This window comes from Rana temporaria, chromosome 5 (genome assembly GCF_905171775.1).
Source record: "Rana temporaria chromosome 5, aRanTem1.1, whole genome shotgun sequence".
In the NCBI taxonomy this organism is placed as follows: Eukaryota; Metazoa; Chordata; class Amphibia; order Anura; family Ranidae; genus Rana; species Rana temporaria.
In genome coordinates, this window is record NC_053493.1 from 108,385,004 (window position 1) to 108,411,696 (window position 26,693).

At 46.8% G+C, this 26,693-nt stretch overlaps 49 non-coding genes across 49 annotated transcripts; all 49 read right to left on the reverse strand.

The window, feature by feature from the left end:
- Window positions 1–4,848: 4,848 nt before the first annotated feature.
- LOC120942338 lies at window positions 4,849–4,963 on the reverse strand. Its single transcript, XR_005750035.1, has one exon. It is a non-coding gene; the product is annotated as a U5 spliceosomal RNA (small nuclear RNA).
- A 314-nt stretch (window positions 4,964–5,277) lies between these two features.
- LOC120942296 lies at window positions 5,278–5,392 on the reverse strand. The gene has a single exon (XR_005749994.1). It is a non-coding gene; the product is annotated as a U5 spliceosomal RNA (small nuclear RNA).
- Window positions 5,393–6,085: 693 nt separating this feature from the next.
- Window positions 6,086–6,200, reverse strand: LOC120942339. The gene has a single exon (XR_005750036.1). It is a non-coding gene; the product is annotated as a U5 spliceosomal RNA (small nuclear RNA).
- A 334-nt stretch (window positions 6,201–6,534) lies between these two features.
- LOC120942297 lies at window positions 6,535–6,649 on the reverse strand. Its single transcript, XR_005749995.1, has one exon. It is a non-coding gene; the product is annotated as a U5 spliceosomal RNA (small nuclear RNA).
- A 322-nt stretch (window positions 6,650–6,971) lies between these two features.
- Window positions 6,972–7,086, reverse strand: LOC120942341. Its single transcript, XR_005750038.1, has one exon. It is a non-coding gene; the product is annotated as a U5 spliceosomal RNA (small nuclear RNA).
- A 346-nt stretch (window positions 7,087–7,432) lies between these two features.
- On the reverse strand, window positions 7,433–7,547 carry LOC120942298. The gene has a single exon (XR_005749996.1). It is a non-coding gene; the product is annotated as a U5 spliceosomal RNA (small nuclear RNA).
- A 306-nt stretch (window positions 7,548–7,853) lies between these two features.
- Window positions 7,854–7,968, reverse strand: LOC120942299. The gene has a single exon (XR_005749997.1). It is a non-coding gene; the product is annotated as a U5 spliceosomal RNA (small nuclear RNA).
- Window positions 7,969–8,272: 304 nt separating this feature from the next.
- On the reverse strand, window positions 8,273–8,387 carry LOC120942300. The gene has a single exon (XR_005749998.1). It is a non-coding gene; the product is annotated as a U5 spliceosomal RNA (small nuclear RNA).
- Window positions 8,388–8,702: 315 nt separating this feature from the next.
- On the reverse strand, window positions 8,703–8,817 carry LOC120942301. Its single transcript, XR_005749999.1, has one exon. It is a non-coding gene; the product is annotated as a U5 spliceosomal RNA (small nuclear RNA).
- Window positions 8,818–9,158: 341 nt separating this feature from the next.
- On the reverse strand, window positions 9,159–9,273 carry LOC120942342. The gene has a single exon (XR_005750039.1). It is a non-coding gene; the product is annotated as a U5 spliceosomal RNA (small nuclear RNA).
- Window positions 9,274–9,587: 314 nt separating this feature from the next.
- Window positions 9,588–9,702, reverse strand: LOC120942302. The gene has a single exon (XR_005750000.1). It is a non-coding gene; the product is annotated as a U5 spliceosomal RNA (small nuclear RNA).
- A 329-nt stretch (window positions 9,703–10,031) lies between these two features.
- Window positions 10,032–10,146, reverse strand: LOC120942343. Its single transcript, XR_005750040.1, has one exon. It is a non-coding gene; the product is annotated as a U5 spliceosomal RNA (small nuclear RNA).
- Window positions 10,147–10,490: 344 nt separating this feature from the next.
- On the reverse strand, window positions 10,491–10,605 carry LOC120942344. Its single transcript, XR_005750041.1, has one exon. It is a non-coding gene; the product is annotated as a U5 spliceosomal RNA (small nuclear RNA).
- A 319-nt stretch (window positions 10,606–10,924) lies between these two features.
- On the reverse strand, window positions 10,925–11,039 carry LOC120942303. The gene has a single exon (XR_005750001.1). It is a non-coding gene; the product is annotated as a U5 spliceosomal RNA (small nuclear RNA).
- A 308-nt stretch (window positions 11,040–11,347) lies between these two features.
- LOC120942304 lies at window positions 11,348–11,462 on the reverse strand. The gene has a single exon (XR_005750002.1). It is a non-coding gene; the product is annotated as a U5 spliceosomal RNA (small nuclear RNA).
- Window positions 11,463–11,781: 319 nt separating this feature from the next.
- On the reverse strand, window positions 11,782–11,896 carry LOC120942345. Its single transcript, XR_005750042.1, has one exon. It is a non-coding gene; the product is annotated as a U5 spliceosomal RNA (small nuclear RNA).
- Window positions 11,897–12,240: 344 nt separating this feature from the next.
- LOC120942305 lies at window positions 12,241–12,355 on the reverse strand. The gene has a single exon (XR_005750003.1). It is a non-coding gene; the product is annotated as a U5 spliceosomal RNA (small nuclear RNA).
- Window positions 12,356–12,667: 312 nt separating this feature from the next.
- LOC120942306 lies at window positions 12,668–12,782 on the reverse strand. The gene has a single exon (XR_005750004.1). It is a non-coding gene; the product is annotated as a U5 spliceosomal RNA (small nuclear RNA).
- Window positions 12,783–13,091: 309 nt separating this feature from the next.
- LOC120942307 lies at window positions 13,092–13,206 on the reverse strand. The gene has a single exon (XR_005750005.1). It is a non-coding gene; the product is annotated as a U5 spliceosomal RNA (small nuclear RNA).
- Window positions 13,207–13,518: 312 nt separating this feature from the next.
- On the reverse strand, window positions 13,519–13,633 carry LOC120942308. Its single transcript, XR_005750006.1, has one exon. It is a non-coding gene; the product is annotated as a U5 spliceosomal RNA (small nuclear RNA).
- A 303-nt stretch (window positions 13,634–13,936) lies between these two features.
- On the reverse strand, window positions 13,937–14,051 carry LOC120942309. Its single transcript, XR_005750007.1, has one exon. It is a non-coding gene; the product is annotated as a U5 spliceosomal RNA (small nuclear RNA).
- A 339-nt stretch (window positions 14,052–14,390) lies between these two features.
- LOC120942346 lies at window positions 14,391–14,505 on the reverse strand. Its single transcript, XR_005750043.1, has one exon. It is a non-coding gene; the product is annotated as a U5 spliceosomal RNA (small nuclear RNA).
- Window positions 14,506–14,821: 316 nt separating this feature from the next.
- On the reverse strand, window positions 14,822–14,936 carry LOC120942310. The gene has a single exon (XR_005750008.1). It is a non-coding gene; the product is annotated as a U5 spliceosomal RNA (small nuclear RNA).
- Window positions 14,937–15,248: 312 nt separating this feature from the next.
- Window positions 15,249–15,363, reverse strand: LOC120942311. Its single transcript, XR_005750009.1, has one exon. It is a non-coding gene; the product is annotated as a U5 spliceosomal RNA (small nuclear RNA).
- Window positions 15,364–15,671: 308 nt separating this feature from the next.
- LOC120942312 lies at window positions 15,672–15,786 on the reverse strand. Its single transcript, XR_005750010.1, has one exon. It is a non-coding gene; the product is annotated as a U5 spliceosomal RNA (small nuclear RNA).
- Window positions 15,787–16,110: 324 nt separating this feature from the next.
- On the reverse strand, window positions 16,111–16,225 carry LOC120942347. Its single transcript, XR_005750044.1, has one exon. It is a non-coding gene; the product is annotated as a U5 spliceosomal RNA (small nuclear RNA).
- Window positions 16,226–16,569: 344 nt separating this feature from the next.
- Window positions 16,570–16,684, reverse strand: LOC120942348. The gene has a single exon (XR_005750045.1). It is a non-coding gene; the product is annotated as a U5 spliceosomal RNA (small nuclear RNA).
- A 344-nt stretch (window positions 16,685–17,028) lies between these two features.
- On the reverse strand, window positions 17,029–17,143 carry LOC120942349. The gene has a single exon (XR_005750046.1). It is a non-coding gene; the product is annotated as a U5 spliceosomal RNA (small nuclear RNA).
- Window positions 17,144–17,481: 338 nt separating this feature from the next.
- Window positions 17,482–17,596, reverse strand: LOC120942350. The gene has a single exon (XR_005750047.1). It is a non-coding gene; the product is annotated as a U5 spliceosomal RNA (small nuclear RNA).
- A 341-nt stretch (window positions 17,597–17,937) lies between these two features.
- On the reverse strand, window positions 17,938–18,052 carry LOC120942449. Its single transcript, XR_005750142.1, has one exon. It is a non-coding gene; the product is annotated as a U5 spliceosomal RNA (small nuclear RNA).
- A 312-nt stretch (window positions 18,053–18,364) lies between these two features.
- LOC120942316 lies at window positions 18,365–18,479 on the reverse strand. Its single transcript, XR_005750014.1, has one exon. It is a non-coding gene; the product is annotated as a U5 spliceosomal RNA (small nuclear RNA).
- Window positions 18,480–18,820: 341 nt separating this feature from the next.
- On the reverse strand, window positions 18,821–18,935 carry LOC120942351. Its single transcript, XR_005750048.1, has one exon. It is a non-coding gene; the product is annotated as a U5 spliceosomal RNA (small nuclear RNA).
- A 338-nt stretch (window positions 18,936–19,273) lies between these two features.
- On the reverse strand, window positions 19,274–19,388 carry LOC120942352. The gene has a single exon (XR_005750049.1). It is a non-coding gene; the product is annotated as a U5 spliceosomal RNA (small nuclear RNA).
- Window positions 19,389–19,729: 341 nt separating this feature from the next.
- Window positions 19,730–19,844, reverse strand: LOC120942353. Its single transcript, XR_005750050.1, has one exon. It is a non-coding gene; the product is annotated as a U5 spliceosomal RNA (small nuclear RNA).
- A 344-nt stretch (window positions 19,845–20,188) lies between these two features.
- Window positions 20,189–20,303, reverse strand: LOC120942354. Its single transcript, XR_005750051.1, has one exon. It is a non-coding gene; the product is annotated as a U5 spliceosomal RNA (small nuclear RNA).
- Window positions 20,304–20,647: 344 nt separating this feature from the next.
- Window positions 20,648–20,762, reverse strand: LOC120942356. Its single transcript, XR_005750052.1, has one exon. It is a non-coding gene; the product is annotated as a U5 spliceosomal RNA (small nuclear RNA).
- A 341-nt stretch (window positions 20,763–21,103) lies between these two features.
- On the reverse strand, window positions 21,104–21,218 carry LOC120942457. The gene has a single exon (XR_005750150.1). It is a non-coding gene; the product is annotated as a U5 spliceosomal RNA (small nuclear RNA).
- Window positions 21,219–21,556: 338 nt separating this feature from the next.
- LOC120942357 lies at window positions 21,557–21,671 on the reverse strand. The gene has a single exon (XR_005750053.1). It is a non-coding gene; the product is annotated as a U5 spliceosomal RNA (small nuclear RNA).
- Window positions 21,672–22,012: 341 nt separating this feature from the next.
- LOC120942358 lies at window positions 22,013–22,127 on the reverse strand. Its single transcript, XR_005750054.1, has one exon. It is a non-coding gene; the product is annotated as a U5 spliceosomal RNA (small nuclear RNA).
- A 338-nt stretch (window positions 22,128–22,465) lies between these two features.
- Window positions 22,466–22,580, reverse strand: LOC120942313. Its single transcript, XR_005750011.1, has one exon. It is a non-coding gene; the product is annotated as a U5 spliceosomal RNA (small nuclear RNA).
- Window positions 22,581–22,889: 309 nt separating this feature from the next.
- Window positions 22,890–23,004, reverse strand: LOC120942263. The gene has a single exon (XR_005749963.1). It is a non-coding gene; the product is annotated as a U5 spliceosomal RNA (small nuclear RNA).
- Window positions 23,005–23,342: 338 nt separating this feature from the next.
- LOC120942315 lies at window positions 23,343–23,457 on the reverse strand. Its single transcript, XR_005750013.1, has one exon. It is a non-coding gene; the product is annotated as a U5 spliceosomal RNA (small nuclear RNA).
- Window positions 23,458–23,769: 312 nt separating this feature from the next.
- On the reverse strand, window positions 23,770–23,884 carry LOC120942314. The gene has a single exon (XR_005750012.1). It is a non-coding gene; the product is annotated as a U5 spliceosomal RNA (small nuclear RNA).
- Window positions 23,885–24,226: 342 nt separating this feature from the next.
- LOC120942451 lies at window positions 24,227–24,341 on the reverse strand. The gene has a single exon (XR_005750144.1). It is a non-coding gene; the product is annotated as a U5 spliceosomal RNA (small nuclear RNA).
- A 338-nt stretch (window positions 24,342–24,679) lies between these two features.
- LOC120942359 lies at window positions 24,680–24,794 on the reverse strand. The gene has a single exon (XR_005750055.1). It is a non-coding gene; the product is annotated as a U5 spliceosomal RNA (small nuclear RNA).
- Window positions 24,795–25,138: 344 nt separating this feature from the next.
- On the reverse strand, window positions 25,139–25,253 carry LOC120942485. The gene has a single exon (XR_005750178.1). It is a non-coding gene; the product is annotated as a U5 spliceosomal RNA (small nuclear RNA).
- Window positions 25,254–25,598: 345 nt separating this feature from the next.
- On the reverse strand, window positions 25,599–25,713 carry LOC120942360. Its single transcript, XR_005750056.1, has one exon. It is a non-coding gene; the product is annotated as a U5 spliceosomal RNA (small nuclear RNA).
- A 341-nt stretch (window positions 25,714–26,054) lies between these two features.
- Window positions 26,055–26,169, reverse strand: LOC120942361. Its single transcript, XR_005750057.1, has one exon. It is a non-coding gene; the product is annotated as a U5 spliceosomal RNA (small nuclear RNA).
- Window positions 26,170–26,508: 339 nt separating this feature from the next.
- On the reverse strand, window positions 26,509–26,623 carry LOC120942362. Its single transcript, XR_005750058.1, has one exon. It is a non-coding gene; the product is annotated as a U5 spliceosomal RNA (small nuclear RNA).
- Between the last annotated feature and the right edge of the window lie 70 nt (window positions 26,624–26,693).

Genomic DNA, 26,693 nt, shown 5'->3' on the forward strand with positions numbered 1-26,693 from the left:
CCATGCAGCCCCAGCTCCTTGATGAACTTGAAAGTATCCAAGTAATACCATGGAGCGTCCCAGTTGTAGGGGACGGAACTGTCCCATTTGTCCCATCCAAGAGACCTCCAAAGAGGCAGGAGGAAAAAACGGGACATGGAGTTACCGCCAGAGTCCACAGTTCTGTCAACCAAAGTCCTGCGGATGCAGTTACAGGCAAAGAACACCCTCAGTAATGTGGCGATGTCAGGCACGCCCTTACCGCCCTTGAGAGGTTCCTTGAACATAACAGTCCGCTTTACTCTGTCCATTTTGGAGCCCCAGATGAAGTGAAACACCGCCCTGGTGATGGCCTTGCAGGTGTTGTCCCGGGGGGGCCAGGCCTGGGCGAGGTACTGCAACACAGGGAGAATCTCGCTGCGGAGTACCAGTGTTTTCCCTTCGATGGTAAGTACTCTGTTGCTCCAAAGTCCAAACTTCTGTCTCATCTTAGCCAGTCTTTCCTCCCAGGACTTCAGGGCTGCGCCCTCCGCTCCAAACCAGACTCCAAGAATTTTGATGAAATCCGCTTTGAGGCTGAACGGTATGGGTGCAGAAGAAGGCAGGAACCACTTTCCGAAGAGCATGACTTCCGACTTCCCGCAGTTGACCTTTGCCCCCGAAGCTTGGCCGAAGTCCTCGCACGTCTGGACGAGGGTGTCGATGGAGCGCTGGTCGGCACAGAACACCGTCACGTCATCCATGTAGAGCGAGCACTTGACCTCCCGTCTTTCCGGTCCTGGTGCGGTAATCCCTCTGATCTCTGGGTTCCGTCTGATGCTTTGGGCGAATAGCTCTATACAGCAAACAAAAAGCAGAGGTGAGAGAGGGCAGCCTTGTCTGACCCCCGAGAGAACCTCGAAGGGGTCAGTTTTCCAACCATTTACCAGCACCAAACTACAAATGTCTTTATACATTACATTCACATACGAACAAAACAGTTCCCCAAGACCAAGCCTGCGCAGGGTTCTGCACATGAACTCATGGGAGACACGGTCAAAGGCCTTCTCCTGGTCAAGACTGACCAGGGCCGCATGCACACGGCGGTCCTGGATGTACTGGACCGTGTCCCTGACAAGCGCGAGGCTGTCTGCAATCCTTCTGCCAGGAATGCCACAAGTTTGATCCGGGTGGATGATCTGTCCGATGACAGATTTCAGCCTGTTGGCCAAAACCTTGGCGAGGATTTTGTAGTCCACGTTCAAAAGAGAGATCGGACGCCAATGTTTCAGGTCCGATCTCTCCCCTTTGCGCTTATACAAAATCGTGATCATCCCCTCTCTCAGTGAAGGAGGCATTCTGCCCTCCACCACCATCTCCTCGTACAGCTCGAGCAGGTCCGGGCCCACGAGGTCCCACAGGGCTACATAGAGCTCAACTGGGAGACCATCGCAGCCCGGGGTCCTGCCCCGCCTAAAGGATTTAGCGGCAGAGTGCAGCTCCTCCAACACCAGGGGGGCGTTGACGGTCGATGAACCTGCAGGATCAATTTGGTTAGTGATACCTGACAGGAACCTGTCGGCTGCCTCCGAGTCCGTTTCTTTCGGGGAGTAGAGGTTGGTGTAGTAGTCTTCAACTACTTGCATTACAGCCTCCTTCCCCTTCTGGAGAGTTCCGGTCTCGTCACGCAGTTCAGACAAGGGAGTGTGTCCTGAATGGAGTTTCCTGAAAAAGAAAGAGTTACACTTCTCACCTTTCTCAAGATTCTCCACCTTGGCACGGAAGACAATGTGCCTGGATTCTTCCTCAAAGTACCCTTTCAGGCTCTTCTTGGTGTCCTCCAGGTCCTGCCTAACGTCCCAGCCGCAGTGGTGAAGGTCCTGCAGGGACTGCAACTCACGTTGCAGTCTCCTGAGTTCCTTCTTCCTTGCACACACTTGCTGTCGTCCCCTTGCCTGAAAGAAGCTGCGCAGCTTAACTTTCACAACCTCCCACCAATCACTTACCATTCCGAAGAATCTCTTTTCCTCCGTCCAAGAGGCATAGGCCTCCCGGAGTTCCCCCATCAATTCCTCATTTTCCAGCAGGGTGGTATTCAGCTTCCAGGAACCTGGTCCGTGAGCAAAGCTCTCGCCCAGTTCACCCCGAAAGTGAATGGCCCTGTGGTCAGAGAAAAAGCAGGGGATCATGAAGAACTCACGATGCTTGACTGCTCTTGAAGTGAGCACGAAGTCAATCCTGGAACGCACAGATCCATCGGGTCGGCACCATGAATAATTCACGGTACCTTGCCCTATGGATCCCACGGCGTCCCGTAAGGATGCCTCCGAGATCATCTCCTTGAGCAGTTTAGAAGTAGCATCAAGTTTTGCGTATATGCTAGAACTGCGGCCATCCTCCTCTATCGGACAGTTAAAATCACCGCCGATCACTACTGCTCTGGTGGTGACAAGTTGCATCCGCAGGGTCTGGAAAAGTTCCAGGCGCGCATTCGTATCTGGGGGGGCGTACACGTTGATGAGCCTAATTGGCTCTCCCGCCCACGAGCCATCTATGACCAAAAGACGGCCACAGACAAGCTCATGGATGGAGTCAACCGTGAAGCGTCCCCCCCTGATAAGAATGGCTACCCCTGCATTCCTGCAATTGCCACCCCCGGACCAGTAGGAGGGACCGAGGGTCCACTGAGAGGTCAGATGACTGTACCTTCTCAAAGGAGGAAGACCGCACTCCTGGAGCATGTAAACATCACTCTGATGAGTTGAAAGAAAAGTCAGCGCCGTTCGCATTCTAGAGGTATCCTTGATACTCCTCACATTAATGGAAAAGATTGAGATCTCAGCCATAATGAAAAAGGGGTATGAGGTCTAGTTAGCAAGGGGCCGAACTTACCTCCCCGAAGGGGGCGGGTGGCTCCTCCATCTCCACAGCTGCCTGTTCTGGGTTCTGGGTTATGCCCAGTTCCTCCAGGACTTCCTCAACTGTCTCACTGAAGTTGGCGGTGGGGATAGGCACATAGTCGGCCATATTCTCCTCCTCGCCTTCCTCACCTGCAGACTCCAGGTCCTCCACTACTTGCCCTGGTCCAGCGCTTTCGTGCTGGACCCCGTTGGGCCGTTTGGTGGAGGTGGCGGGTTGTTCTGCCAGTGGGCTCACAGTTTTCCGTTTTCGGCCTCCTGTTTGGCCACTGGCAGGGGTGGAAGGGGGGAGGGCGGGGAAGTCCTCCATGGAGGACAGGTCTGGGGTGGGCGGTGGGGCAGGAAGGGTCTCCTCTGAGCCAGAGGGGGTGGGTGGGGGTGTGCCAGAGGAGGGGACAGAGGAGGGGACGTGGACAGGGACGGGGACAGGGGCAAGGGCAAGGACAGGGGCAGGGGCAGGGGCAGGGGTATACTTACCTGTGGCCTTCCGAGGCTCTTTTGGTTTGCTTTCGGTCGGCTTCTTCCCAGAGCTGGAGGCTGGTTTACCCTGGATCAGGGCTCCAGCATAGGTCCGGGTCCTTTGGGGGCAGTGCCTGAAGGTGTGCTCTGGCAATCCGCAGAGGTTGCAGGCTTTGGGCCTAGGACAGTCCTTGGTCTCGTGGCCTGTAACCCGACAGATCTTGCAAGCAAGTTCTGTACACTCCTTTCCCATGTGTCCGGGACGGCCACATCTGTTGCAGTTGTAGGGTATCCCAGAGTAGAAAAGGTGTCCTGCAGATGATCCTAGCGAGAAGCACGCCTGCAGGTGCTGTAAGTCCCCCGAACGGTCTTTCCTGAGCTTGCATAGCACAGACCACTTCCCAATCCAGAAGCCGTTGACATCAAGGATTCGGACTGGGTCCTTTACCACGGTGCAAAACCTCTGTAGGTAGGTGGTTATGTCTCTGCTTTGGGTATGGGGATTCCGCATGGCAACCGTCACCCACTTCTCGTCCTGTGTTATAGGGCAGTTCGCAACGAACTTCCGAAAAGGGGATTCAGGGCCACTGGTCTTCACCATCTCCCAGTATCGTCTGCAGACTTGGAAAGACCCAAAGGTGATGTAGAAGATCCCTCTTGCGAAGGACTGCACCGAAAGCGTCTCCGCTTTGCTGAAGCCCTGCTCCAGATCATCTTCTTTCCGAAGATCTCCGAGGTCATGTCAGGGACTCTTCCGTTCACCTCTTTCAGCTGCAGCACGACCGTCTGCTTCATCCAGGGCTCCAAGGTTGGCAGCCCGTCTGCAGGAAATTTCGGCTTCGCTGGTCTCGGTTGGCTGGCGCCGGCCGGGATGGAGGTGGAGGTTGAGGCGGAGACATTCTCGGGGACCTCGGAGGAAGTGGCTGGGGCAGGGTTCTTCCTCATCATCTCTTCGGTCTCCTTCGTCTCATCAGTCACTTTTTCAGTCTTCTTCTGGCTTTTCCCCATCTTCGAGAAGTCTGGAAGTCGCTTCGGGAGTTCTTCGGCGGCTTCCTTCCTTGTTCCTCGACGTCTTCGCTCTTAGCCTTTACAAAGGCTCTCGCATCTACTTCCCGAAGGTAGTAATGCGGATCTCTTCATCTCGATTTGTTCGTTCTGAAGAGAAACCAGAGTGTAACTAACCCATATACTAAAAAGAAGTCCCTGCCTGGCAGAACACAGATGCTGTTCAACTCATGGTGACTCCAAGACAGTCTAATTTGCATAGACATGCAAATTTGGCTGTCTGCATGGGGGCAGGAATCAGCAGGCATGCGTAACAATCGGCTTTTATCAGAACAATATAAGGCGCACGGCCATGGAATTGGGGGCAAATATATGCGTAGGTGGACCAAGACCATCAAATTGTTTTCTAGACTGCATTGACCACCACCACCACCAACAACAACATTAACACCGTCTACGTGCCTTTCCGAATCAAAGGAACTCAAGCTTTTTTTCACCATATTAAGGAAGCCCGGCATTAACCAGGCATCAAAAAATTCACCGAAACTCATGGTTGTTCCTCTCCACGGAAATCTTTAGTAAAAGGCGAAAGATTTTTTCGTTCTGAAGAGAAACCAGAGTGTAACTAACCCATATACTAAAAAAGAAGTACCCGGCAGAACGAAGACACTGCTCTACTCATGGAGACTCCAAGACAGCCTAATTTGCATGTCTGCGCAGCTGCATGGGGACGGGAATCAGCAGGCACGCGTAACAATCGGCTTCATCAGAATGATATAAGGCGCACGGCCATGGAATTGGGGGCAAATATATGCGTGGACCAATGCCATCAAACCGGTTTTTTAGGCCGCCTTGACCACCACCACCACCACCAACAACAACATTAACGCCGTCTATGTGCCTTTCCGAATCAAGCTATTTTTCACCATATTAAGGAAGCCCGGCAATAGCCAGGCATCAAAAAATTCACCGAAACTCATAATTGTTCCTCTCCACGGAAATCTTTAGTAAAAGGCGAAAGATTTTTGCGTTTTGAAGAGAAACCAGAGTATACCCCACCAATGTCCTCAACCCGGTACCCGGCAGAACGAAGACACTGCTCTACTCATGGAGACTCCAAGACAGTCTAATTTGCATAGACATGCAAATTTGGCTGTCTGCATGGGGGCAGGAATCAGCAGGCATGCGTAACAATCGGCTTTTATCAGAACAATATAAGGCGCACGGCCATGGAATTGGGGGCAAATATATGCGTAGGTGGACCAAGACCATCAAATTGTTTTCTAGACTGCATTGACCACCACCAACAACAACATTAACACCGTCTACGTGCCTTTCCGAATCAAAGGAACTCAAGCTTTTTTCATGATCATGGTGTCTCCCCTGCCAGAGTGTAACTAACCCATATACTAATAAAAAAAAGAGGTCCCTGCCTGGCAGAACACAGATGCTGTTCAACTCATGGTGACTCCAAGACAGTCTAATTTGCATAGACATGCAAATTTGGCTGTCTGCATGGGGGCAGGAATCAGCAGGCATGCGTAACAATCGGCTTTTATCAGAACAATATAAGGCGCACGGCCATGGAATTGGGGGCAAATATATGCGTAGGTGGACCAAGACCATTAAATTGTTTTCTAGACTGCATTGACCACCACCACCACCACCAACAACAACAACATTAACACCGTCTACGTGCCTTTCCCAATCAAAGGAACTCAAGCTTTTTTTCACCATATTAAGGAAGCCCGGCATTAACCAGGCATCAAAAAATTCACCGAAACTCATGGTTGTTCCTCTCCACGGAAATCTTTAGTAAAAGGCGAAAGATTTTTTCGTTCTGAAGAGAAACCAGAGTGTAACTAACCCATACACTAAAAAGAGGTCCCTGCCTGGCAGAACACAGATGCTGTTCAACTCATGGTGACTCCAAGACAGCCTAATTTGCATAGACATGCAAATTTGGCTGTCTGCATGGGGGCAGGAATCAGCAGGCATGCGTAACAATCGGCTTTTATCAGAACAATATAAGGCGCACGGCCATGGAATTGGGGGCAAATATATGCGTAGGTGGACCAAGACCATTAAATTGTTTTCTAGACTGCATTGACCACCACCACCACCACCACCAACAACAACATTAACGCCGTCTATGTGCCTTTCCGAATCAAGCTATTTTTCACCATATTAAGGAAGCCCGGCAATAGCCAGGCATCAAAAAATTCACCGAAACTCATAATTGTTCCTCTCCACGGAAATCTTTAGTAAAAGGCGAAAGATTTTTGCGTTTTGAAGAGAAACCAGAGTATACCCCACCAATGTCCTCAACCCGGTACCCGGCAGAACGAAGACACTGCTCTACTCATGGAGACTCCAAGACAGCCTAATTTGCATGTCTGCGCAGCTGCATGGGGACGGGAATCAGCAGGCACGCGTAACAATCGGCTTCATCAGAATGATATAAGGCGCACGGCCATGGAATTGGGGGCAAATATATGCGTGGACCAATGCCATCAAACCGGTTTTTTAGGCCGCCTTGACCACCACCACCACCACCAACAACAACATTAACGCCGTCTATGTGCCTTTCCGAATCAAAGGAACTCAAGCTTTTTTTCACCATATTAAGGAAGCCCGGCATTAACCAGGCATCAAAAAATTCACCGAAACTCATGGTTGTTCCTCTCCACGGAAATCTTTAGTAAAAGGCGAAAGATTTTTTCGTTCTGAAGAGAAACCAGAGTGTAAACTAACCCATATACTAAAAAGAAGTCCCTGCCTGGCAGAACACAGATGCTGTTCAACTCATGGTGACTCCAAGACAGCCTAATTTGCATAGACATGCAAATTTGGCTGTCTGCATGGGGGCAGGAATCAGCAGGCATGCGTAACAATCGGCTTTTATCAGAACAATATAAGGCGCACGGCCATGGAATTGGGGGCAAATATATGCGTAGGTGGACCAAGACCATTAAATTGTTTTCTAGACTGCATTGACCACCACCACCCACCACCAACAACAACAACATTAACACCGTCTACGTGCCTTTCCGAATCAAAGGAACTCAAGCTTTTTTTCACCATATTAAGGAAGCCCGGCAATAGCCAGGCATCAAAAAATTCACCGAAACTCATAATTGTTCCTCTCCACGGAAATCTTTAGTAAAAGGCGAAAGATTTTTGCGTTTTGAAGAGAAACCAGAGTATACCCCACCAATGTCCTCAACCCGGTACCCGGCAGAACGAAGACACTGCTCTACTCATGGAGACTCCAAGACAGCCTAATTTGCATGTCTGCGCAGCTGCATGGGGACGGGAATCAGCAGGCACGCGTAACAATCGGCTTCATCAGAATGATATAAGGCGCACGGCCATGGAATTGGGGGCAAATATATGCGTGGACCAATGCCATCAAACCGGTTTTTTAGGCCGCCTTGACCACCACCACCAACAACAACATTAACGCCGTCTATGTGCCTTTCCGAATCAAGCTATTTTTCACCATATTAAGGAAGCCCGGCAATAGCCAGGCATCAAAAAATTCACCGAAACTCATAATTGTTCCTCTCCACGGAAATCTTTAGTAAAAGGCGAAAGATTTTTGCGTTTTGAAGAGAAACCAGAGTATACCCCACCAATGTCCTCAACCCGGTACCCGGCAGAACGAAGACACTGCTCTACTCATGGAGACTCCAAGACAGCCTAATTTGCATGTCTGCGCAGCTGCATGGGGACGGGAATCAGCAGGCACGCGTAACAATCGGCTTCATCAGAATGATATAAGGCGCACGGCCATGGAATTGGGGGCAAATATATGCGTGGACCAATGCCATCAAACCGTTTTTTTTAGGCCGCCTTGACCACCACCAACAACAACATTAACGCCGTCTATGTGCCTTTCCGAATCAAGCTATTTTTCACCATATTAAGGAAGCCCGGCAATAGCCAGGCATCAAAAAATTCACCGAAACTCATAATTGTTCCTCTCCACGGAAATCTTTAGTAAAAGGCGAAAGATTTTTGCGTTTTGAAGAGAAACCAGAGTATACCCCACCAATGTCCTCAACCCGGTACCCGGCAGAACGAAGACACTGCTCTACTCATGGAGACTCCAAGACAGCCTAATTTGCATGTCTGCGCAGCTGCATGGGGACGGGAATCAGCAGGCACGCGTAACAATCGGCTTCATCAGAATGATATAAGGCGCACGGCCATGGAATTGGGGGCAAATATATGCGTGGACCAATGCCATCAAACCGGTTTTTTAGGCCGCCTTGACCACCACCACCACCACCACCAACAACAACATTAACGCCGTCTATGTGCCTTTCCGAATCAAGCTATTTTTCACCATATTAAGGAAGCCCGGCAATAGCCAGGCATCAAAAAATTCACCGAAACTCATAATTGTTCCTCTCCACGGAAATCTTTAGTAAAAGGCGAAAGATTTTTGCGTTTTGAAGAGAAACCAGAGTATACCCCACCAATGTCCTCAAATGAGGTCCCTGCCTGGCAGAACACAGATGCTGTTCAACTCATGGTGACTCCAAGACAGCCTAATTTGCATAGACATGCAAATTTGGCTGTCTGCATGGGGGCAGGAATCAGCAGGCATGCGTAACAATCGGCTTTTATCAGAACAATATAAGGCGCACGGCCATGGAATTGGGGGCAAATATATGCGTAGGTGGACCAAGACCATTAAATTGTTTTCTAGACTGCATTGACCACCACCACCACCAACAACAACAACATTAACACCGTCTACATGCCTTTCCGAATCAAAGGAACTCAAGCTTTTTTTCACCATATTAAGGAAGCCCGGCATTAACCAGGCATCAAAAAATTCACCGAAACTCATGGTTGTTCCTCTCCACGGAAATCTTTAGTAAAAGGCGAAAGATTTTTTCGTTCTGAAGAGAAACCAGAGTGTAACTAACCCATACACTAAAAAGAGGTCCCTGCCTGGCAGAACACAGATGCTGTTCAACTCATGGTGACTCCAAGACAGCCAAATTTGCATGTCTGCGCAGCTGCATGGGGACGGGAATCAGCAGGCACGCGTAACAATCGGCTTCATCAGAATGATATAAGGCGCACGGCCATGGAATTGGGGGCAAATATATGCGTGGACCAATGCCATCAAACCGTTTTTTTAGGCCGCCTTGACCACCACCACCAACAACAACAACATTAACGCCGTCTATGTGCCTTTCCGAATCAAGCTATTTTTCACCATATTAAGGAAGCCCGGCAATAGCCAGGCATCAAAAAATTCACCGAAACTCATAATTGTTCCTCTCCACGGAAATCTTTAGTAAAAGGCGAAAGATTTTTGCGTTTTGAAGAGAAACCAGAGTATACCCCACCAATGTCCTCAACCCGGTACCCGGCAGAACGAAGACACTGCTCTACTCATGGAGACTCCAAGACAGCCAAATTTGCATGTCTGCGCAGCTGCATGGGGGCAGGAATCAGCAGGCATGCGTAACAATCGGCTTTTATCAGAACAATATAAGGCGCACGGCCATGGAATTGGGGGCAAATATATGCGTAGGTGGACCAAGACCATTAAATTGTTTTCTAGACTGCATTGACCACCACCACCACCACCAACAACAACAACATTAACACCGTCTACGTGCCTTTCCGAATCAAAGGAACTCAAGCTTTTTTTCACCATATTAAGGAAGCCCGGCATTAACCAGGCATCAAAAAATTCACCGAAACTCATGGTTGTTCCTCTCCACGGAAATCTTTAGTAAAAGGCGAAAGATTTTTTCGTTCTGAAGAGAAACCAGAGTGTAACTAACCCATATACTAAAAAGAAGTCCCTGCCTGGCAGAACACAGATGCTGTTCAACTCATGGTGACTCCAAGACAGTCTAATTTGCATAGACATGCAAATTTGGCTGTCTGCATGGGGGCAGGAATCAGCAGGCATGCGTAACAATCGGCTTTTATCAGAACAATATAAGGCGCACGGCCATGGAATTGGGGGCAAATATATGCGTAGGTGGACCAAGACCATTAAATTGTTTTCTAGACTGCATTGACCACCACCACCACCACCAACAACAACAACATTAACACCGTCTACATGCCTTTCCGAATCAAAGGAACTCAAGCTTTTTTTCACCATATTAAGGAAGCCCGGCATTAACCAGGCATCAAAAAATTCACCGAAACTCATGGTTGTTCCTCTCCACGGAAATCTTTAGTAAAAGGCGAAAGATTTTTTCGTTCTGAAGAGAAACCAGAGTGTAACTAACCCATATACTAAAAAGAAGTCCCTGCCTGGCAGAACACAGATGCTGTTCAACTCATGGTGACTCCAAGACAGTCTAATTTGCATAGACATGCAAATTTGGCTGTCTGCATGGGGGCAGGAATCAGCAGGCATGCGTAACAATCGGCTTTTATCAGAACAATATAAGGCGCACGGCCATGGAATTGGGGGCAAATATATGCGTGGACCAATGCCATCAAACCGTTTTTTTAGGCCGCCTTGACCACCACCAACAACAACATTAACGCCGTCTATGTGCCTTTCCGAATCAAGCTATTTTTCACCATATTAAGGAAGCCCGGCAATAGCCAGGCATCAAAAAATTCACCGAAACTCATAATTGTTCCTCTCCACGGAAATCTTTAGTAAAAGGCGAAAGATTTTTGCGTTTTGAAGAGAAACCAGAGTATACCCCACCAATGTCCTCAACCCGGTACCCGGCAGAACGAAGACACTGCTCTACTCATGGAGACTCCAAGACAGCCTAATTTGCATGTCTGCGCAGCTGCATGGGGACGGGAATCAGCAGGCACGCGTAACAATCGGCTTCATCAGAATGATATAAGGCGCACGGCCATGGAATTGGGGGCAAATATATGCGTGGACCAATGCCATCAAACCGGTTTTTTAGGCCGCCTTGACCACCACCACCACAACAACAACATTAACGCCGTCTATGTGCCTTTCCGAATCAAGCTATTTTTCACCATATTAAGGAAGCCCGGCAATAGCCAGGCATCAAAAAATTCACCGAAACTCATAATTGTTCCTCTCCACGGAAATCTTTAGTAAAAGGCGAAAGATTTTTGCGTTTTGAAGAGAAACCAGAGTATACCCCACCAATGTCCTCAACCCGGTACCCGGCAGAACGAAGACACTGCTCTACTCATGGAGACTCCAAGACAGCCTAATTTGCATGTCTGCGCAGCTGCATGGGGACGGGAATCAGCAGGCACGCGTAACAATCGGCTTCATCAGAATGATATAAGGCGCACGGCCATGGAATTGGGGGCAAATATATGCGTGGACCAATGCCATCAAACCGGTTTTTTAGGCCGCCTTGACCACCACCACCAACAACAACAACATTAACGCCGTCTACATGCCTTTCCGAATCAAAGGAACTCAAGCTTTTTTTCACCATATTAAGGAAGCCCGGCATTAACCAGGCATCAAAAAATTCACCGAAACTCATGGTTGTTCCTCTCCACGGAAATCTTTAGTAAAAGGCGAAAGATTTTTTCGTTCTGAAGAGAAACCAGAGTGTAACTAACCCATATACTAAAAAGAAGTCCCTGCCTGGCAGAACACAGATGCTGTTCAACTCATGGTGACTCCAAGACAGTCTAATTTGCATAGACATGCAAATTTGGCTGTCTGCATGGGGGCAGGAATCAGCAGGCATGCGTAACAATCGGCTTTTATCAGAACAATATAAGGCGCACGGCCATGGAATTGGGGGCAAATATATGCGTAGGTGGACCAAGACCATTAAATTGTTTTCTAGACTGCATTGACCACCACCACCACCACCAACAACAACAACATTAACACCGTCTACGTGCCTTTCCGAATCAAAGGAACTCAAGCTTTTTTTCACCATATTAAGGAAGCCCGGCAATAGCCAGGCATCAAAAAATTCACCGAAACTCATAATTGTTCCTCTCCACGGAAATCTTTAGTAAAAGGCGAAAGATTTTTGCGTTTTGAAGAGAAACCAGAGTATACCCCACCAATGTCCTCAACCCGGTACCCGGCAGAACGAAGACACTGCTCTACTCATGGAGACTCCAAGACAGCCTAATTTGCATGTCTGCGCAGCTGCATGGGGACGGGAATCAGCAGGCACGCGTAACAATCGGCTTCATCAGAATGATATAAGGCGCACGGCCATGGAATTGGGGGCAAATATATGCGTGGACCAATGCCATCAAACCGTTTTTTTAGGCCGCCTTGACCACCACCACCACCACCAACAACAACATTAACGCCGTCTATGTGCCTTTCCGAATCAAGCTATTTTTCACCATATTAAGGAAGCCCGGCAATAGCCAGGCATCAAAAAATTCACCGAAACTCATAATTGTTCCTCTCCACGGAAATCTTTAGTAAAAGGCGAAAGATTTTTGCGTTTTGAAGAGAAACCAGAGTATACCCCACCAATGTCCTCAACCCGGTACCCGGCAGAACGAAGACACTGCTCTACTCATGGAGACTCCAAGACAGCCTAATTTGCATGTCTGCGCAGCTGCATGGGGACGGGAATCAGCAGGCACGCGTAACAATCGGCTTCATCAGAATGATATAAGGCGCACGGCCATGGAATTGGGGGCAAATATATGCGTGGACCAATGCCATCAAACCGGTTTTTTAGGCCGCCTTGACCACCACCACCACCAACAACAACATTAACGCCGTCTATGTGCCTTTCCGAATCAAGCTATTTTTCACCATATTAAGGAAGCCCGGCAATAGCCAGGCATCAAAAAATTCACCGAAACTCATAATTGTTCCTCTCCACGGAAATCTTTAGTAAAAGGCGAAAGATTTTTGCGTTTTGAAGAGAAACCAGAGTATACCCCACCAATGTCCTCAACCCGGTACCCGGCAGAACGAAGACACTGCTCTACTCATGGAGACTCCAAGACAGCCTAATTTGCATGTCTGCGCAGCTGCATGGGGACGGGAATCAGCAGGCACGCGTAACAATCGGCTTCATCAGAATGATATAAGGCGCACGGCCATGGAATTGGGGGCAAATATATGCGTGGACCAATGCCATCAAACCGTTTTTTTAGGCCGCCTTGACCACCACCACCACCACCAACAACAACATTAACGCCGTCTATGTGCCTTTCCGAATCAAGCTATTTTTCACCATATTAAGGAAGCCCGGCAATAGCCAGGCATCAAAAAATTCACCGAAACTCATAATTGTTCCTCTCCACGGAAATCTTTAGTAAAAGGCGAAAGATTTTTGCGTTTTGAAGAGAAACCAGAGTATACCCCACCAATGTCCTCAACCCGGTACCCGGCAGAACGAAGACACTGCTCTACTCATGGAGACTCCAAGACAGCCTAATTTGCATGTCTGCGCAGCTGCATGGGGACGGGAATCAGCAGGCACGCGTAACAATCGGCTTCATCAGAATGATATAAGGCGCACGGCCATGGAATTGGGGGCAAATATATGCGTGGACCAATGCCATCAAACCGGTTTTTTAGGCCGCCTTAACCACCACCAACAACAACATTAACGCCGTCTATGTGCCTTTCCGAATCAAGCTATTTTTCACCATATTAAGGAAGCCCGGCAATAGCCAGGCATCAAAAAATTCACCGAAACTCATAATTGTTCCTCTCCACGGAAATCTTTAGTAAAAGGCGAAAGATTTTTGCGTTTTGAAGAGAAACCAGAGTATACCCCACCAATGTCCTCAACCCGGTACCCGGCAGAACACAGATGCTGTTCAACTCATGGTGACTCCAAGACAGTCTAATTTGCATAGACATGCAAATTTGGCTGTCTGCATGGGGGCAGGAATCAGCAGGCATGCGTAACAATCGGCTTTTATCAGAACAATATAAGGCGCACGGCCATGGAATTGGGGGCAAATATATGCGTAGGTGGACCAAGACCATCAAATTGTTTTCTAGACTGCATTGACCACCACCACCACCACCAACAACAACAACATTAACACCGTCTACGTGCCTTTCCGAATCAAAGGAACTCAAGCTTTTTTTCACCATATTAAGGAAGCCCGGCATTAACCAGGCATCAAAAAATTCACCGAAACTCATGGTTGTTCCTCTCCACGGAAATCTTTAGTAAAAGGCGAAAGATTTTTTCGTTCTGAAGAGAAACCAGAGTGTAACTAACCCATACACTAAAAAGAGGTCCCTGCCTGGCAGAACACAGATGCTGTTCAACTCATGGTGACTCCAAGACAGTCTAATTTGCATGTCTGCGCAGCTGCATGGGGACGGGAATCAGCAGGCACGCGTAACAATCGGCTTCATCAGAATGATATAAGGCGCACGGCCATGGATTGGGGGCAAATATATGCGTGGACCAATGCCATCAAACCGGTTTTTTAGGCCGCCTTGACCACCACCACCACCACCAACAACAACATTAACGCCGTCTATGTGCCTTTCCGAATCAAGCTATTTTTCACCATATTAAGGAAGCCCGGCAATAGCCAGGCATCAAAAAATTCACCGAAACTCATAATTGTTCCTCTCCACGGAAATCTTTAGTAAAAGGCGAAAGATTTTTGCGTTTTGAAGAGAAACCAGAGTATACCCCACCAATGTCCTCAACCCGGTACCCGGCAGAACGAAGACACTGCTCTACTCATGGAGACTCCAAGACAGCCTAATTTGCATGTCTGCGCAGCTGCATGGGGACGGGAATCAGCAGGCACGCGTAACAATCGGCTTCATCAGAATGATATAAGGCGCACGGCCATGGAATTGGGGGCAAATATATGCGTGGACCAATGCCATCAAACCGGTTTTTTAGGCCGCCTTGACCACCACCACCACCACCAACAACAACATTAACGCCGTCTATGTGCCTTTCCGAATCAAGCTATTTTTCACCATATTAAGGAAGCCCGGCAATAGCCAGGCATCAAAAAATTCACCGAAACTCATAATTGTTCCTCTCCACGGAAATCTTTAGTAAAAGGCGAAAGATTTTTGCGTTTTGAAGAGAAACCAGAGTATACCCCACCAATGTCCTCAACCCGGTACCCGGCAGAACGAAGACACTGCTCTACTCATGGAGACTCCAAGACAGCCTAATTTGCATGTCTGCGCAGCTGCATGGGGACGGGAATCAGCAGGCACGCGTAACAATCGGCTTCATCAGAATGATATAAGGCGCACGGCCATGGAATTGGGGGCAAATATATGCGTGGACCAATGCCATCAAACCGGTTTTTTAGGCCGCCTTGACCACCACCACCACAACAACAACATTAACGCCGTCTATGTGCCTTTCCGAATCAAGCTATTTTTCACCATATTAAGGAAGCCCGGCAATAGCCAGGCATCAAAAAATTCACCGAAACTCATAATTGTTCCTCTCCACGGAAATCTTTAGTAAAAGGCGAAAGATTTTTGCGTTTTGAAGAGAAACCAGAGTATACCCCACCAATGTCCTCAACCCGGTACCCGGCAGAACGAAGACACTGCTCTACTCATGGAGACTCCAAGACAGCCTAATTTGCATGTCTGCGCAGCTGCATGGGGACGGGAATCAGCAGGCACGCGTAACAATCGGCTTCATCAGAATGATATAAGGCGCACGGCCATGGAATTGGGGGCAAATATATGCGTGGACCAATGCCATTAAATTGTTTTCTAGACTGCATTGACCACCACCACCACCACCAACAACAACAACATTAACACCGTCTACATGCCTTTCCGAATCAAAGGAACTCAAGCTTTTTTTCACCATATTAAGGAAGCCCGGCATTAACCAGGCATCAAAAAATTCACCGAAACTCATGGTTGTTCCTCTCCACGGAAATCTTTAGTAAAAGGCGAAAGATTTTTTCGTTCTGAAGAGAAACCAGAGTGTAACTAACCCATATACTAAAAAGAAGTCCCTGCCTGGCAGAACAAAGATGCTGTTCAACTCATGGTGACTCCAAGACAGTCTAATTTGCATAGACATGCAAATTTGGCTGTCTGCATGGGGGCAGGAATCAGCAGGCATGCGTAACAATCGGCTTTTATCAGAACAATATAAGGCGCACGGCCATGGAATTGGGGGCAAATATATGCGTAGGTGGACCAAGACCATTAAATTGTTTTCTAGACTGCATTGACCACCACCACCACCACCAACAACAACAACATTAACACCGTCTACGTGCCTTTCCCAATCAAAGGAACTCAAGCTTTTTTTCACCATATTAAGGAAGCCCGGCATTAACCAGGCATCAAAAAATTCACCGAAACTCATGGTTGTTCCTCTCCACGGAAATCTTTAGTAAAAGGCGAAAGATTTTTTCGTTCTGAAGAGAAACCAGAGTGTAACTAACCCATATACTAAAAAGAAGTCCCTGCCTGGCAGAACACAGATGCTGTTCAACTCATGGTGACTCCAAGACAGTCTAATTTGCATAGACATGCAAATTTGGCTGTCTGCATGGGGGCAGGAATCAGCAGGCATGCGTAACAATCGGCTTTTATCAGAACAATATAAGGCGCACGGCCATGGAATTGGGGGCAAATATATGCGTAGGTGGACCAAGACCATCAAATTGTTTTCTAGACTGCATTGACCACCACCACCACCACCAACAACAACAACATTAACACCGTCTACGTGCCTTTCCGAATCAAAGGAACTCAAGCTTTTTTTCACCATATTAAGGAAGCCCGGCATTAACCAGGCATCAAAAAATTCACCGAAACTCATGGTTGTTCCTCTCCACGGAAATCTTTAGTAAAAGGCGAAAGATTTTTTCGTTCTGAAGAGAAACCAGAGTGTAACTAACCCATACACTAAAAAGAGGTCCCTGCCTGGCAGAACACAGATGCTGTTCAACTCATGGTGACTCCAAGACAGCCTAATTTGCATAGACATGCAAATTTGGCTGTCTGCATGGGGGCAGGAATCAGCAGGCATGCGTAACAATCGGCTTTTATCAGAACAATATAAGGCGCACGGCCATGGAATTGGGGGCAAATATATGCGTAGGTGGACCAAGACCATTAAATTGTTTTCTAGACTGCATTGACCACCACCACCAACAACAACAACATTAACACCGTCTACATGCCTTTCCGAATCAAAGGAACTCAAGCTTTTTTTCACCATATTAAGGAAGCCCGGCATTAACCAGGCATCAAAAAATTCACCGAAACTCATGGTTGTTCCTCTCCACGGAAATCTTTAGTAAAAGGCGAAAGATTTTTTCGTTCTGAAGAGAAACCAGAGTGTAACTAACCCATATACTAAAAAGAAGTCCCTGCCTGGCAGAACACAGATGCTGTTCAACTCATGGTGACTCCAAGACAGCCAAATTTGCATAGACATGCAAATTTGGCTGTCTGCATGGGGGCAGGAATCAGCAGGCATGCGTAACAATCGGCTTTTATCAGAACAATATAAGGCGCACGGCCATGGAATTGGGGGCAAATATATGCGTAGGTGGACCAAGACCATCAAATTGTTTTCTAGACTGCATTGACCACCACCACCACCAACAACAACAACATTAACACCGTCTACATGCCTTTCCGAATCAAAGGAACTCAAGCTTTTTTTCACCATATTAAGGAAGCCCGGCATTAACCAGGCATCAAAAAATTCACCGAAACTCATGGTTGTTCCTCTCCACGGAAATCTTTAGTAAAAGGCGAAAGATTTTTGCGTTTTGAAGAGAAACCAGAGTATACCCCACCAATGTCCTCAACCCGGTACCCGGCAGAACGAAGACACTGCTCTACTCATGGAGACTCCAAGACAGCCTAATTTGCATGTCTGCGCAGCTGCATGGGGACGGGAATCAGCAGGCACGCGTAACAATCGGCTTCATCAGAATGATATAAGGCGCACGGCCATGGAATTGGGGGCAAATATATGCGTGGACCAATGCCATCAAACCGGTTTTTTAGGCCGCCTTGACCACCACCACCACCACCAACAACAACATTAACGCCGTCTATGTGCCTTTCCGAATCAAGCTATTTTTCACCATATTAAGGAAGCCCGGCAATAGCCAGGCATCAAAAAATTCACCGAAACTCATAATTGTTCCTCTCCACGGAAATCTTTAGTAAAAGGCGAAAGATTTTTGCGTTTTGAAGAGAAACCAGAGTGTAACTAACCCATACACTAAAAAGAGGTCCCTGCCTGGCAGAACACAGATGCTGTTCAACTCATGGTGACTCCAAGACAGCCTAATTTGCATAGACATGCAAATTTGGCTGTCTGCATGGGGGCAGGAATCAGCAGGCATGCGTAACAATCGGCTTTTATCAGAACAATATAAGGCGCACGGCCATGGAATTGGGGGCAAATATATGCGTAGGTGGACCAAGACCATTAAATTGTTTTCTAGACTGCATTGACCACCACCACCACCACCAACAACAACATTAACACCGTCTACATGCCTTTCCGAATCAAAGGAACTCAAGCTTTTTTTCACCATATTAAGGAAGCCCGGCATTAACCAGGCATCAAAAAATTCACCGAAACTCATGGTTGTTCCTCTCCACGGAAATCTTTAGTAAAAGGCGAAAGATTTTTTCGTTCTGAAGAGAAACCAGAGTGTAACTAACCCATACACTAAAAAGAGGTCCCTGCCTGGCAGAACACAGATGCTGTTCAACTCATGGTGACTCCAAGACAGCCTAATTTGCATAGACATGCAAATTTGGCTGTCTGCATGGGGGCAGGAATCAGCAGGCATGCGTAACAATCGGCTTTTATCAGAACAATATAAGGCGCACGGCCATGGAATTGGGGGCAAATATATGCGTAGGTGGACCAAGACCATTAAATTGTTTTCTAGACTGCATTGACCACCACCACCAACAACAACAACATTAACACCGTCTACATGCCTTTCCGAATCAAAGGAACTCAAGCTTTTTTTCACCATATTAAGGAAGCCCGGCATTAACCAGGCATCAAAAAATTCACCGAAACTCATGGTTGTTCCTCTCCACGGAAATCTTTAGTAAAAGGCGAAAGATTTTTTCGTTCTGAAGAGAAACCAGAGTGTAACTAACCCATATACTAAAAAGAAGTCCCTGCCTGGCAGAACACAGATGCTGTTCAACTCATGGTGACTCCAAGACAGTCTAATTTGCATAGACATGCAAATTTGGCTGTCTGCATGGGGGCAGGAATCAGCAGGCATGCGTAACAATCGGCTTTTATCAGAACAATATAAGGCGCACGGCCATGGAATTGGGGGCAAATATATGCGTAGGTGGACCAAGACCATTAAATTGTTTTCTAGACTGCATTGACCACCACCACCACCAACAACAACAACATTAACACCGTCTACGTGCCTTTCCCAATCAAAGGAACTCAAGCTTTTTTTCACCATATTAAGGAAGCCCGGCATTAACCAGGCATCAAAAAATTCACCGAAACTCATGGTTGTTCCTCTCCACGGAAATCTTTAGTAAAAGGCGAAAGATTTTTTCGTTCTGAAGAGAAACCAGAGTGTAAATAACCCATATACTAAAAAGAAGTCCCTGCCTGGCAGAACACAGATGCTGTTCAACTCATGGTGACTCCAAGACAGTCTAATTTGCATAGACATGCAAATTTGGCTGTCTGCATGGGGGCAGGAATCAGCAGGCATGCGTAACAATCGGCTTTTATCAGAACAATATAAGGCGCACGGCCATGGAATTGGGGGCAAATATATGCGTAGGTGGACCAAGACCATCAAATTGTTTTCTAGACTGCATTGACCACCACCACCACCACCAACAACAACAACATTAACACCGTCTACATGCCTTTCCGAATCAAAGGAACTCAAGCTTTTTTTCACCATATTAAGGAAGCCCGGCATTAACCAGGCATCAAAAAATTCACCGAAACTCATGGTTGTTCCTCTCCACGGAAATCTTTAGTAAAAGGCGAAAGATTTTTTCGTTCTGAAGAGAAACCAGAGTGTAACTAACCCATATACTAAAAAGAAGTCCCTGCCTGGCAGAACACAGATGCTGTTCAACTCATGGTGACTCCAAGACAGTCTAATTTGCATAGACATGCAAATTTGGCTGTCTGCATGGGGGCAGGAATCAGCAGGCATGCGTAACAATCGGCTTTTATCAGAACAATATAAGGCGCACGGCCATGGAATTGGGGGCAAATATATGCGTAGGTGGACCAAGACCATTAAATTGTTTTCTAGACTGCATTGACCACCACCACCACCACCAACAACAACAACATTAACACCGTCTACGTGCCTTTCCGAATCAAAGGAACTCAAGCTTTTTTTCACCATATTAAGGAAGCCCGGCATTAACCAGGCATCAAAAAATTCACCGAAACTCATGGTTGTTCCTCTCCACGGAAATCTTTAGTAAAAGGCGAAAGATTTTTTCGTTCTGAAGAGAAACCAGAGTGTAACTAACCCATATACTAAAAAGAGGTCCCTGCCTGGCAGAACACAGATGCTGTTCAACTCATGGTGACTCCAAGACAGCCTAATTTGCATAGACATGCAAATTTGGCTGTCTGCATGGGGGCAGGAATCAGCAGGCATGCGTAACAATCGGCTTTTATCAGAACAATATAAGGCGCACGGCCATGGAATTGGGGGCAAATATATGCGTAGGTGGACCAAGACCATCAAATTGTTTTCTAGACTGCATTGACCACCACCACCAACAACAACAACAACATTAACACCGTCTACATGCCTTTCCGAATCAAAGGAACTCAAGCTTTTTTTCACCATATTAAGGAAGCCCGGCATTAACCAGACATCAAAAAATTCACCGAAACTCATGGTTGTTCCTCTCCACGGAAATCTTTAGTAAAAGGCGAAAGATTTTTTCGTTCTGAAGAGAAACCAGAGTGTAACTAACCCATATACTAAAAAGAAGTCCCTGCCTGGCAGAACACAGATGCTGTTCAACTCATGGTGACTCCAAGACAGTCTAATTTGCATAGACATGCAAATTTGGCTGTCTGCATGGGGGCAGGAATCAGCAGGCATGCGTAACAATCGGCTTTTATCAGAACAATATAAGGCGCACGGCCATGGAATTGGGGGCAAATATATGCGTAGGTGGACCAAGACCATTAAATTGTTTTCTAGACTGCATTGACCACCACCAACAACAACAACAACATTAACACCGTCTACGTGCCTTTCCGAATCAAAGGAACTCAAGCTTTTTTTCACCATATTAAGGAAGCCCGGCATTAACCAGGCATCAAAAAATTCACCGAAACTCATGGTTGTTCCTCTCCACGGAAATCTTTAGTAAAAGGCGAAAGATTTTTTCGTTCTGAAGAGAAACCAGAGTGTAACTAACCCATATACTAAAAAGAGGTCCCTGCCTGGCAGAACACAGATGCTGTTCAACTCATGGTGACTCCAAGACAGTCTAATTTGCATAGACATGCAAATTTGGCTGTCTGCATGGGGGCAGGAATCAGCAGGCATGCGTAACAATCGGCTTTTATCAGAACAATATAAGGCGCACGGCCATGGAATTGGGGGCAAATATATGCGTAGGTGGACCAAGACCATTAAATTGTTTTCTAGACTGCATTGACCACCACCACCACCACCAACAACAACATTAACACCGTCTACGTGCCTTTCCGAATCAAAGGAACTCAAGCTTTTTTTCACCATATTAAGGAAGCCCGGCATTAACCAGGCATCAAAAAATTCACCGAAACTCATGGTTGTTCCTCTCCACGGAAATCTTTAGTAAAAGGCGAAAGATTTTTTCGTTCTGAAGAGAAACCAGAGTGTAACTAACCCATACACTAAAAAGAGGTCCCTGCCTGGCAGAACACAGATGCTGTTCAACTCATGGTGACTCCAAGACAGTCTAATTTGCATAGACATGCAAATTTGGCTGTCTGCATGGGGGCAGGAATCAGCAGGCATGCGTAACAATCGGCTTTTATCAGAACAATATAAGGCGCACGGCCATGGAATTGGGGGCAAATATATGCGTAGGTGGACCAAGACCATCAAATTGTTTTCTAGACTGCATTGACCACCACCACCAACAACAACAACATTAACACCGTCTACATGCCTTTCCGAATCAAAGGAACTCAAGCTTTTTTTCACCATATTAAGGAAGCCCGGCAATAGCCAGGCATCAAAAAATTCACCGAAACTCATAATTGTTCCTCTCCACGGAAATCTTTAGTAAAAGGCGAAAGATTTTTGCGTTTTGAAGAGAAACCAGAGTATACCCCACCAATGTCCTCAACCCGGTACCCGGCAGAACGAAGACACTGCTCTACTCATGGAGACTCCAAGACAGCCTAATTTGCATGTCTGCGCAGCTGCATGGGGACGGGAATCAGCAGGCACGCGTAACAATCGGCTTCATCAGAATGATATAAGGCGCACGGCCATGGAATTGGGGGCAAATATATGCGTGGACCAATGCCATCAAACCGGTTTTTTAGGCCGCCTTGACCACCACCACCACCAACAACAACATTAACGCCGTCTATGTGCCTTTCCGAATCAAGCTATTTTTCACCATATTAAGGAAGCCCGGCAATAGCCAGGCATCAAAAAATTCACCGAAACTCATAATTGTTCCTCTCCACGGAAATCTTTAGTAAAAGGCGAAAGATTTTTTCGTTCTGAAGAGAAACCAGAGTGTAACTAACCCATACACTAAAAAGAGGTCCCTGCCTGGCAGAACACAGATGCTGTTCAACTCATGGTGACTCCAAGACAGCCTAATTTGCATAGACATGCAAATTTGGCTGTCTGCATGGGGGCAGGAATCAGCAGGCATGCGTAACAATCGGCTTTTATCAGAACAATATAAGGCGCACGGCCATGGAATTGGGGGCAAATATATGCGTAGGTGGACCAAGACCATTAAATTGTTTTCTAGACTGCATTGACCACCACCACCAACAACAACAACATTAACACCGTCTACATGCCTTTCCGAATCAAAGGAACTCAAGCTTTTTTTCACCATATTAAGGAAGCCCGGCATTAACCAGGCATCAAAAAATTCACCGAAACTCATGGTTGTTCCTCTCCACGGAAATCTTTAGTAAAAGGCGAAAGATTTTTTCGTTCTGAAGAGAAACCAGAGTATACCCCACCAATGTCCTCAACCCGGTACCCGGCAGAACGAAGACACTGCTCTACTCATGGAGACTCCAAGACAGCCTAATTTGCATGTCTGCGCAGCTGCATGGGGACGGGAATCAGCAGGCACGCGTAACAATCGGCTTCATCAGAATGATATAAGGCGCACGGCCATGGAATTGGGGGCAAATATATGCGTGGACCAATGCCATCAAACCGGTTTTTTAGGCCGCCTTGACCACCACCACCACCACCAACAACAACATTAACGCCGTCTATGTGCCTTTCCGAATCAAGCTATTTTTCACCATATTAAGGAAGCCCGGCAATAGCCAGGCATCAAAAAATTCACCGAAACTCATAATTGTTCCTCTCCACGGAAATCTTTAGTAAAAGGCGAAAGATTTTTGCGTTTTGAAGAGAAACCAGAGTATACCCCACCAATGTCCTCAACCCGGTACCCGGCAGAACACAGATGCTGTTCAACTCATGGTGACTCCAAGACAGTCTAATTTGCATAGACATGCAAATTTGGCTGTCTGCATGGGGGCAGGAATCAGCAGGCATGCGTAACAATCGGCTTTTATCAGAACAATATAAGGCGCACGGCCATGGAATTGGGGGCAAATATATGCGTAGGTGGACCAAGACCATTAAATTGTTTTCTAGACTGCATTGACCACCACCACCACCACCACCAACAACAACAACATTAACACCGTCTACGTGCCTTTCCGAATCAAAGGAACTCAAGCTTTTTTTCACCATATTAAGGAAGCCCAGCATTAACCAGGCATCAAAAAATTCACCGAAACTCATGGTTGTTCCTCTCCACGGAAATCTTTAGTAAAAGGCGAAAGATTTTTTCGTTCTGAAGAGAAACCAGAGTGTAACTAACCCATATACTAAAAAGAGGTCCCTGCCTGGCAGAACACAGATGCTGTTCAACTCATGGTGACTCCAAGACAGCCTAATTTGCATAGACATGCAAATTTGGCTGTCTGCATGGGGGCAGGAATCAGCAGGCATGCGTAACAATCGGCTTTTATCAGAACAATATAAGGCGCACGGCCATGGAATTGGGGGCAAATATATGCGTAGGTGGACCAAGACCATTAAATTGTTTTCTAGACTGCATTGACCACCACCACCAACAACAACAACATTAACACCGTCTACATGCCTTTCCGAATCAAAGGAACTCAAGCTTTTTTTCACCATATTAAGGAAGCCCGGCATTAACCAGGCATCAAAAAATTCACCGAAACTCATGGTTGTTCCTCTCCACGGAAATCTTTAGTAAAAGGCGAAAGATTTTTTCGTTCTGAAGAGAAACCAGAGTGTAACTAACCCATATACTAAAAAGAAGTCCCTGCCTGGCAGAACACAGATGCTGTTCAACTCATGGTGACTCCAAGACAGTCTAATTTGCATAGACATGCAAATTTGGCTGTCTGCATGGGGGCAGGAATCAGCAGGCATGCGTAACAATCGGCTTTTATCAGAACAATATAAGGCGCACGGCCATGGAATTGGGGGCAAATATATGCGTAGGTGGACCAAGACCATTAAATTGTTTTCTAGACTGCATTGACCACCACCACCACCACCAACAACAACAACATTAACACCGTCTACGTGCCTTTCCCAATCAAACGAACTCAAGCTTTTTTTCACCATATTAAGGAAGCCCGGCATTAACCAGGCATCAAAAATTTCACCGAAACTCATGGTTGTTGCTCTCCACGGAAATCTTTAGTAAAAGGCGAAAGATTTTTTCGTTCTGAAGAGAAACCAGAGTGTAACTAACCCATATACTAAAAAAGAAGTCCCTGCCTGGCAGAACACAGATGCTGCTCAACTCATGGTGACTCCAAGACAGTCTAATTTGCATAGACATGCAAATTTGGCTGTCTGCATGGGGGCAGGAATCAGCAGGCATGCGTAACAATCGGCTTTTATCAGAACAATATAAGGCGCACGGCCATGGAATTGGGGGCAAATATATGCGTAGGTGGACCAAGACCATTAAATTGTTTTCTAGACTGCATTGACCACCACCACCACCAACAACAACAACAACATTAACACCGTCTACGTGCCTTTCCCAATCAAAGGAACTCAAGCTTTTTTTCACCATATTAAGGAAGCCCGGCATTAACCAGGCATCAAAAAATTCACCGAAACTCATGGTTGTTCCTCTCCACGGAAATCTTTAGTAAAAGGCGAAAGATTTTTTCGTTCTGAAGAGAAACCAGAGTGTAACTAACCCATATACTAAAAAGAGGTCCCTGCCTGGCAGAACACAGATGCTGTTCAACTCATGGTGACTCCAAGACAGTCTAATTTGCATAGACATGCAAATTTGGCTGTCTGCATGGGGGCAGGAATCAGCAGGCATGCGTAACAATCGGCTTTTATCAGAACAATATAAGGCGCACGGCCATGGAATTGGGGGCAAATATATGCGTAGGTGGACCAAGACCATTAAATTGTTTTCTAGACTGCATTGACCACCACCACCACCAACAACAACAACATTAACACCGTCTACATGCCTTTCCGAATCAAAGGAACTCAAGCTTTTTTTCACCATATTAAGGAAGCCCGGCATTAACCAGGCATCAAAAAATTCACCGAAACTCATGGTTGTTCCTCTCCACGGAAATCTTTAGTAAAAGGCGAAAGATTTTTTCGTTCTGAAGAGAAACCAGAGTGTAACTAACCCATATACTAAAAAAGAAGTCCCTGCCTGGCAGAACACAGATGCTGTTCAACTCATGGTGACTCCAAGACAGTCTAATTTGCATAGACATGCAAATTTGGCTGTCTGCATGGGGGCAGGAATCAGCAGGCATGCGTAACAATCGGCTTTTATCAGAACAATATAAGGCGCACGGCCATGGAATTGGGGGCAAATATATGCGTAGGTGGACCAAGACCATCAAATTGTTTTCTAGACTGCATTGACCACCACCACCAACAACAACAACATTAACACCGTCTACATGCCTTTCCGAATCAAAGGAACTCAAGCTTTTTTTCACCATATTAAGGAAGCCCGGCATTAACCAGGCATCAAAAAATTCACCGAAACTCATGGTTGTTCCTCTCCACGGAAATCTTTAGTAAAAGGCGAAAGATTTTTTCGTTCTGAAGAGAAACCAGAGTGTAACTAACCCATATACTAAAAAGAAGTCCCTGCCTGGCAGAACACAGATGCTGTTCAACTCATGGTGACTC